Source organism: Lupinus angustifolius, chromosome LG10 (genome assembly GCF_001865875.1).
Source record: "Lupinus angustifolius cultivar Tanjil chromosome LG10, LupAngTanjil_v1.0, whole genome shotgun sequence".
In the NCBI taxonomy this organism is placed as follows: Eukaryota; Viridiplantae; Streptophyta; class Magnoliopsida; order Fabales; family Fabaceae; genus Lupinus; species Lupinus angustifolius.
The window spans coordinates 5,140,429-5,149,686 of record NC_032018.1 but is presented as its reverse complement, the minus strand read 5'-3'; the positions used below and the strand labels follow the sequence as shown (position 1 = coordinate 5,149,686).

Below are 9,258 nucleotides of genomic sequence, written 5' to 3'. Positions count from 1 at the left end.
GCATGTAAAGGTAAAATAAAATATGAAAATTAAGTAAAAGATAGAAATAATATAATTTCCTGTAAGATAAGTTGTGGAACTCTAGTTGTTAATATAACACTACGGAGTGTTATTGACTTATTGTTTAATAAATCATTTTTATTGTTGGCTTTAAATATTTAAGTTTCTTAAACATTTTCATAAGTGTATTCGATAGGAAATCTCAAATTAAAAACATCTTTAACCATGCTAGTGCTAGCATTAAAACCCTCCCCGCTATTCATTTTCAGAACATATGTGCTATTCATTAATTACTTTAATCAAAACAATATTTAATAATAGGTTTATGTGTGTAGCTATCGTGAGTTGTAACTTGTAATTGTTGAAGGGTAGACAAACTTTAGGGATCTGAAAATGAATGTTAAAGCTACACCACTCCAGAAGGAAGCAGAAGAACAAGTTGCCCAGCAACAATGCTGCATCCAAGTAAAAAAAGGTCAGAAAAGTTAACAAGAGCTAGGCATTTTAAGGGACAAGGATTCTCTGTCTCAATGTCTTTAGTCAGTTAAACTTCACAAAATAATATTAAAATGTTAATTTATGTTTTTTTTTAATTGAATGTGACTCTCTAATTCGCTTGAAACATGAACCATAACTAATGAGATTTTATCATTTACCTTTTGACATAGTAGTAGCAAAAATCAGAGAGAGGATGAAAGTTTGGATAATTTCAGATAGAATTACCACAGCAGGCCATGATATTCAATAACTCAAAGCTGTTAGTAAGCGTCCGTGAGAATTTATTACCTAAGGAAGAAAACATAAAAAACACAATTGGTGAAGTTTGAAATGGTAAAAAAAATAGTGACAAGTCAAAGGTATTGATGCCAAATTTGGATTGCATCAACCCCTTTTAGAGGTGGTGAACTTTACAATCATCATGTAACAATCTAGAAGTTATATTGGATTTTGACTAACCCTAGTTGAGTTGAGAAGACCCATTTAAGAAAACAAAACTATTGCAACACCCTTTTCCATATTAAGAAGGTGAAAATGTCTTGGGAGTTTAAAGTTTAAACCCATGACAAACCTGAAGAATCCAAATTGCACAACTCAAGAACCTTTCAATTCCAAGGACAAAAACGTAATGTGCTGCAAATGGTTCAACAATCTGAAAATTGAAATTAAGAATTAAGAACAACATATCTATGAAAAACAAATTCAGAATTAAGGAAGATGTAATACCAACATACATCATGATAATCATTTTAATTGTAAGAGACCTTGGCATTTTGCATGAGTCGTAGCTGAGGGAGAACAGATACAGATTCAAGATAAATACAAACAGCCCAGAGAATGCTGTTAATAGAATAATCCCGTTTCGAGAGTTTTGGATGAATAAACAATGACAACACAGCACAAGGTACCACCTGCATTTCAGTAAATTAAAGGGAATTTAGCCATACTTTAATGAGCTTTTATATATATATATATATAAGATATAGGAGTTACCACATATATATGGGAAGGTTGGCCTTATTATTCATATAACTGGATTTGAGTTTGAAGCGTATCATATAAATAACCCAAAGGGTCGTCACCAATGTAGTCAAATGAAGTAAGGTGAGTCTATGACATCCCTTGCCAAAACTACAGTAAAGTCTGATACTTATAAACATTGCTGTCAGTTCCTGTGATTTAAGTGAAAGTCCTGCCAACATTTAAAACATTGTCAAAAACCTAGTTCTTATAACTTTCGTATGGTGTTTCCTACAATGTTCATTTCCTGATATCAGAAAAACATAAGAAATGTATATAATTCATTTCCAGACATTTTCTTGAGAAGCTAGTTGTTGGGTTGTTAGGGATGTAGTTGAGGGTCATATTGTTCTAATGTGGTACAAGAGTCTATACACCGATGTTGAGTCACTGCATATATTCATTATTGAAAATCTCATGTTCCAAATGCCTTGGCTTGAATTTGAACAGTGTCTCACCTCTCAAGTCAAGTCCAAGATCAAAATTTATAATGAGATGTGTAACACCTCAGTCACATGCCATACAATTCTTGTGGGCTCATAAATTTATTGAGCATACCTTAAATATGTATTTCATTATGTATTTAGCCATAGAAGGTGGTGGTAGTTGTGAATCACCATTCTGATGAAGAGCAAGGTTGTGAGACACAAAATCAGCGCCAAGAAGGCCTTCATTTTCGGTGGTTGCCGCCGAACCCATGTGGTCACAGCATAGATCGACCACTTTGTTCTCTTCATTTCCCTTTCCCAACAAGCCTCCTGTGATAAGTAAGGACTAAGGATTAAGGAAATCACCATGTAACTTACGGAATACAGTACACAATTGAGTTGAAAGTGATATTGGTTACTGCTGCATTGCATTGCTATTTGATAAGTAGGTACGTAAATGAACAGAAACAACTCTTTTAAACTTCACTCTTTATTTAGTTTGAAAGACTTGGTTCATGAACCAAATAAATCGAATTTAAACTCATTACATAAATGATCTGAATTTGAGCTAAATACAGTTCGACTCGTTAGTTTATAAACTAGCTAGATATATACATAATATATATATATAAACTAATCTTTTGAGTTTATTGTTATTATAATATGACTCTGCATTATTCTTGTATTTATTGTTGTTATATTTATATATATAAGTTTGTACAATATTTTTTTAAAATTAATTATTTATTTAAGTTTTTAAATGAACCAATTTCAGATAAGATGAACAGAGTCAAACTCAAGCTAAAAAAATTAACTCATATTAAATTCGGGTTGAGTTTCTAGCTGAGCAAATCTTTATCGAGTTGAGCTCTAGTTTAACTGTTTCCTGCCCTACTGATGGGTGAGTTTTGAGAAGGTTTCCTAAATACTAATGGATTCTTTGCTAGGCATAGAAATAATAATTAAAGTAAAATGTGCCTCTAATGATAATTGAATACCTGAACCTCATGCTTAGTGATATTCAGTTAGCTACCAAGAAAGTTTATGTAATTATATATATAATGTTACTTTTACGAAAAACGTTATTTGATGACCCGTTATTTAAACATTATTTGACGACCCCTCTATAGAAATACATACAATAAAAATAACTAAATAATGTCCCTATTTTAATTTCATAATGATGAAACATTATCCAAATCTTAATTTTATACATAAAAGAGACAATGTGAATCATTTTAAATAACAATATTCCTTCACATATCTAATCCATTGAATAGTATAAATCAACATTAAAATTTGAGATAATATCATGCATTTTATACTCAAAAATGTAAATTAGACATTAGAAGAATTTTGTCCTTTTACATTTATGGTTTCTATAAATTGAAACCAACAATTGTTAATGGTCGTTAAATTGTAATTCCAACCGAACGAAGGTTTAGATTTTGGGCCTAATAACAAAGCGATCTATTACTACCCAAAAAAAAATAGGTTTTTGTAGTTTTTTTTTTTGTATAATCAAATATTTCTTTTATTATCCGAACTAATCTTTTTTGGTTGGCTATATTTGTTATTGTCATCTTAGAAATTGAACTTTTAACATTTGATATAGTATGTTACTTGGAATAATGAAACCTAACATTATTAGACAAACATTTTGTTTTTCCTTTCTTCAAAACTAGCGTGTTGATAGACACTTCGTGTCTGCCAACTACATTCTTATTTTATGATATTAAGTATTAAATTTGTATTTTTTATTTTAAAGAATTAAAATGTGTTTTATTAGAATGTAGTTCATGTTACAATTTTTGTATGTATTATAATATCCAACTTAAAGTGAGATGTATTAATTATAGTTATATAAGTTTATATGGTTTTACTTCAGAAATAAAAAATACTAAGAACAAAATAATAATAAAAAATTATGGTAGTAGTTATTTCAAGTTTTGACTATATAGTATAAATAACGCTTTATTTTCTATTTTTCACAACTTTTCCAATGTTTTAAAACTTAAAAGGACACTAATAAATAACTAGATGATTCATATTGATAAATAACTTTTCAATATAAAAAATTTTCGTACAAGTATGGATCATCGTCTCATATGATTATGAAAAGAACAAACTTAAAGTAGACGATGCTATATTTTGCTCCCAAAGGATATTCCTTTATTCGGTTTATATCATGTTTAATGAAATACTAAATTGCACTGCACGTGGTAGCTCGTTAGAATTTTCTTTTTGCCTTTCTCGGTTGAGTTTCATACGCAACTAATATTTGACTGAGTTTAAATTTAGATGTCTAAATATACATTGTTGATAAAATCATGAAACCTATCATGATTGTAATGAGCTCCAACTCTAGTCACTCAAAATTACAAAAATATACATTAAATATTCTAGTCAAATTCCTCTCTGGAGAGAAAAAAAATATACATACAATGTTACTTATATTTATTTTATTTACAATGATAAAATATTTTTATTCTTAAAACTAAAAGAAAAAATAATACTCTTATCTCTAGTATTAGAAAAGATTCTGAATCTAACTATTCCTATTAGGTTTGACTAGCCGATTGAATAAGAGATGGTTGAGCCAAATTTACATATTTACTCTAATTTGTGATTGTTATTATATGTCACTGATTGAATATTTTTCTCTATTCCTTTCATTTTACACCTTTTTTATCTTCAATTCTGTTTTTCATTTTAACTCATTAATTTTATTTTTGCTCTCATTTAGGTCTTCTGTATTTTTTTACTGATATGACACACGTGACACATTTAGACATGTTAAACTATAAGAAATAGATACACATAGTTAAACGGATAGATTAATGTGATAATAAAAATAACGTTAATTAAGAGATTGAAATGAGTAAAAAAAGTTAAAAATGAGAATGAAAAATATAATAAGTAAATGAATGGTCATTGTTGGGAACAAGCGAACAATAAAATAGTAAAAGAGTATAGTGAAAAGATAATAACACAAGAGATTTGGTAACGAAGTTTGGTCAATTATGCTTACGTCCCCAGGAGCGTTGATAGACTACCACTATGTATTTTTAAAGAATAAGGATTTGTGTTATGATCATTCTTCTCACTGTTATATTAGGTTTACATAACATAAATATATAGTCATTTACCTCAACTTCTTTACATCAGTCCAAGCCCATAACTTGTATTGTTGTTATCTATAGATATGAGTCATTACACAACAATCTCCACCTTGACGAATATCATCAATCTCCATCTTTCGCCATTAGGTTGGTGGCGCTCCAAAGTCTAGCATCAGTGAATGTTCAACAAGCTCAGACAATCCTTGTAACATATCAGCTGCATTTTCTGAAGTGTGAATCTTCTGCAATAGTATCTGCTCACACGCTACCAACTCTCTGATCTTGTGAAATCTCACATCAATATGTTTGATCCTAGCATGATACATCTCGTTCTTTACCAAGAAGATAACACTATGATAGTCACAATGCAACGAAACTCCATCTTGCTCAATGTCTAACTCATTTACCAGCCTCAAAAGTCACATTGCTTCCTTAGAAGCTTCACCAGCTGCCATGTACTCTACTTTAGTTGTGGACATAGTAACCACAAACTGAACTGGTGATCTTTACATAATTGGTCCACCTGCAAGGGTGAAGACAAATCTCGTTGTGGATCTTCTATCATCCAAGTCTCCTACACAGTCCGAATCAACATAACCAATAACTTAAGGTTTACTCTGTTGGTTGACAAATATAATACTGAGACCTGTAGTCCACTTCAAATATCTGAAAATCCATCTGATCGTTTCTCAATGTTGCTTCCCTGGTTTCGATATGTACTTGCAAACTTGACTAACTGTTTGTGTCAAGTCAGGTCTAGTATAAACCATAACATACATCAAGCAACCCACTGCACTAGCATATGGAACCTTTACATGTACTTATTCTCTTCATCTGTCTTTGGACACTGATCTAGGGAAAGCTGATTTGCCAATGGAGTGCACATTACTTTAACATTGCTCATATCAAATCTCTCTAAGATCTTTTCAACATAGCTTTGTTGGGAGAGCCATAATTTTCTAGCTACCTTATCCCTGTGAATCTCCATCCCTAGAATCTTGTCAGCAGCCCCTAAATCTTTAATGTCAAACTCCTTACCTAGCATGACTTTCAGCTCATTGATATCACTCAAATGATTAGCAGCAATCAACATATCATCAACATAAAGTAATAGAAAAATAAAAGAACAATCATCAACGCTTCTCACATAAACATAACAAATCATACTCACAGCATTTGTAACCAATCCTCAACATATAAGTGTCAAACCGCTTATACCAATGTCTGGGAGACTACTTCAACCCATGTAGAGACTTCTTCAACTTGCAGACCAAGTGACTTTGTCCAGCTGCACTAAAGCCTTCTGGTTGTGTCATGTACATTTTCTCCTCTAATTCACCATGGAGAAAGCAGTTTTCACATCCATATGTTCTAAGTGCATATTCTGGCTGGCTACCAAGGCAAGCACTGCCCTGATAGAAGTGTGTCTACCACTGAGGAGAAAATCTCATTGTAGTCAATCTCCTTCTACTATGAATACCCTTTTGCTACAAGATGAGCCCTAAACTTTTCCCCTTCTTTTTCTAATATTGATGGCTTCCTCTTGTACACTCACTTGCACCCAACTGCGCGCTTGTCTGAGGACAATGAGACAAGCTCCCAAGTTTGGTTCTTTTGTAGAGACTTCATCTCTTCCATCATGGCACTCATCCATTATTCTTTCTCCTGCCTGTTTATATCCTCTTGAAAGCTACATGAATCACCTAAACTGATATAGAGAGCAACTGAAGCATATCCTCAAAGTCATATCTCTCTAGAGGTTTGATAGGACGCATATCCCTGTCTCTAACAACTAGATACTCATGCACACCTGAACTCTCCACCTGAGAATCATCATGTTCTTGACTTGAACTAGTGCATGGTTCATTGCCTTTATTTACCTGAATCGTTTCATTGCTCACTGGAATCATATTTGATCACAAACTCTCTCCATTTGGCTTGGGCACCTGTGTCAAAAATAACTGTTTCAACATGAAATCTTCATCAAACATTACATCTCTGCTCAACACCACCTTTATGGAAACTGGATCCCAGAACTTGAACTCATTCACATCTTTCGTACATCCAATGTAGATACACCTCTTTGACTTAGGATCAAGTTTAGATCATTCATCACTAGGTACATAAGTATGACAACCAAATATGCTAACATATTATAATTGAGTGGGTTACATGTCCATACCACTTCTGCAACTTTACCATCCATGAAGCCTGTGGTGATCTATTAATGACATAGCATGTCATACTAAGTGTCTATTCCCAAAATCCTTTAGATAGTCTAGCGTTCAGTCTCATACAAATGGCCCTCTCTATAAGAATCCTATTCATTCTCCCTACAACACCAGATTGTTGAGGAGTCTTTTTTACTGAAAAGTGCCTCTGAATACCATGTTCCTCACAGAATTTCTGAAACTGTGAGTCTTTTAGTCCATACTATTGTCTGACCTCAGGTATTTGATTTTTCTACCATTCTGGTTCTCTACCTCTACCTTCCAAACCTTGAATTTGGCAAAGACTTCTAACTTATACTTCATAAAATATACCCAGACCTTGCGAGAAAAGTCATCAACGAAGGTAACAAAATACCTAGAATCTCATAAGGATGCTTCCTGAGTGGGTCCTGTAACACCCCAAAAATCATTTCATAATTACTATATTTAATCTCTTGGAAAAATGGGTAAGAATTTTTTTTTATGTAACATATAACTTACAAATCATTTTTTTCATTTTATCTATTCTCGTTCAAGACGTCACATTTTCAAACATTTGCGTAAATAATTTCTTAATACTTAAAATGTAATTGAATGAAACACAATTATTTTCTGAATACTTCTCATTAATCAATTCTTAAATTTGTAAGACGTACATCATGGTTACAAAATACAAGGCGAAGTCTACTCTTCTCTTATAACAAAGACTAAAAATAAAAATGAAAATAAAATAATATCAGGGGCGTTGACATTACAAAAGTACCCTACGCAAGTTCCTATCAAAAGAAAGAAAGGAGCTCCTAGATCGGTGGTGCACTGGAAACCTCATTCGGGTCTTCCTCGATCTCCGAGTCTGAAGAGATCTCTATAACCTCCACCGAATCCTCTATGCAAATTAACTCTACACGGTCATCATCCTCGTCCTACACCAGCTCATATGCTGCCCAATCCATCGAAGGGTCTGAGGTGTACCCCCTAGGCCCCGATGAAGTAGCCATGCTTGCTCCTTCCGTCCCTCTTGATGTTGAGTCAGTAGATGAGAATCTCGGTTGGGGCCAGGTCCTGACAAACTCCAATATGCCTCATGCCTCAGCTGGTGCGGATGGACTGGCAGGTACGGATCCAATTCTTACACCATCACGTACGAGATGCAACACAGAGCCATCACATACGAGATCCAATTCCAGGTCGCAGGGACCAGTATAGGTGTATATGTTTCTTTCAACGCTTCATGCCCCCTCCTAGGACATGGTAAATTGGTAGCCCCTGATGATCGTCGATATGTCCATCTAAACATGGATGTATACGAGTAGACTAAAGAGAGAGAGAGAGAGTAAAACATCTAATGAAAAATCTATCATTGATGTCGTGGAATTACACAGAATATCACCCCAAGACAAAGAACAAATACATATATATCATATGATCATACACATATGTATTAATGATGAATGAAGTATAAAACTTATGATTTTAGAATCAATATAGATAAATATCATGTATGTATGCTATGCATATATCCACCATTCTTACACCATTATCTTGCCAATAATTATTCGGAAATAACCGAGATTACAGGTCCCATAACAAGCCGATTTGATCGCACCAAAACTTATTCCTCACAAGGATATATATATTATATATGATCGATCTTTTCCAACGGAACTATCCATTTCAGGACGGTGTCATATCAAACACTTTTTAGGCATCCCTCTCATTGATCCTGATTGCAAAGAGGGGTTGTCAGATATCGTCTAGTTTGCGCTGTGAGCACTGTCCGATCCAACAGAATACCTCATTCATGAATACACGGGACTCATCTCACTTAGACTCTCCCTTAAGACTTTGCTGACGAATCACCGCCATGGCTGTCCTTCTCAACATCTCGGGGCTCATTCGTCTCCCATAAATTTCCTCTCCACTACTTCATTATTCACAATGAATATACACACTAACCGAAGTTAGCAAATTAAATCTTTT

The 9,258-nt window shown here is 33.5% G+C and overlaps 1 pseudogene; it reads right to left on the bottom strand.

Moving 5' to 3' along the window:
• On the bottom strand, positions 211-1,693 carry LOC109358733 (annotated as a pseudogene).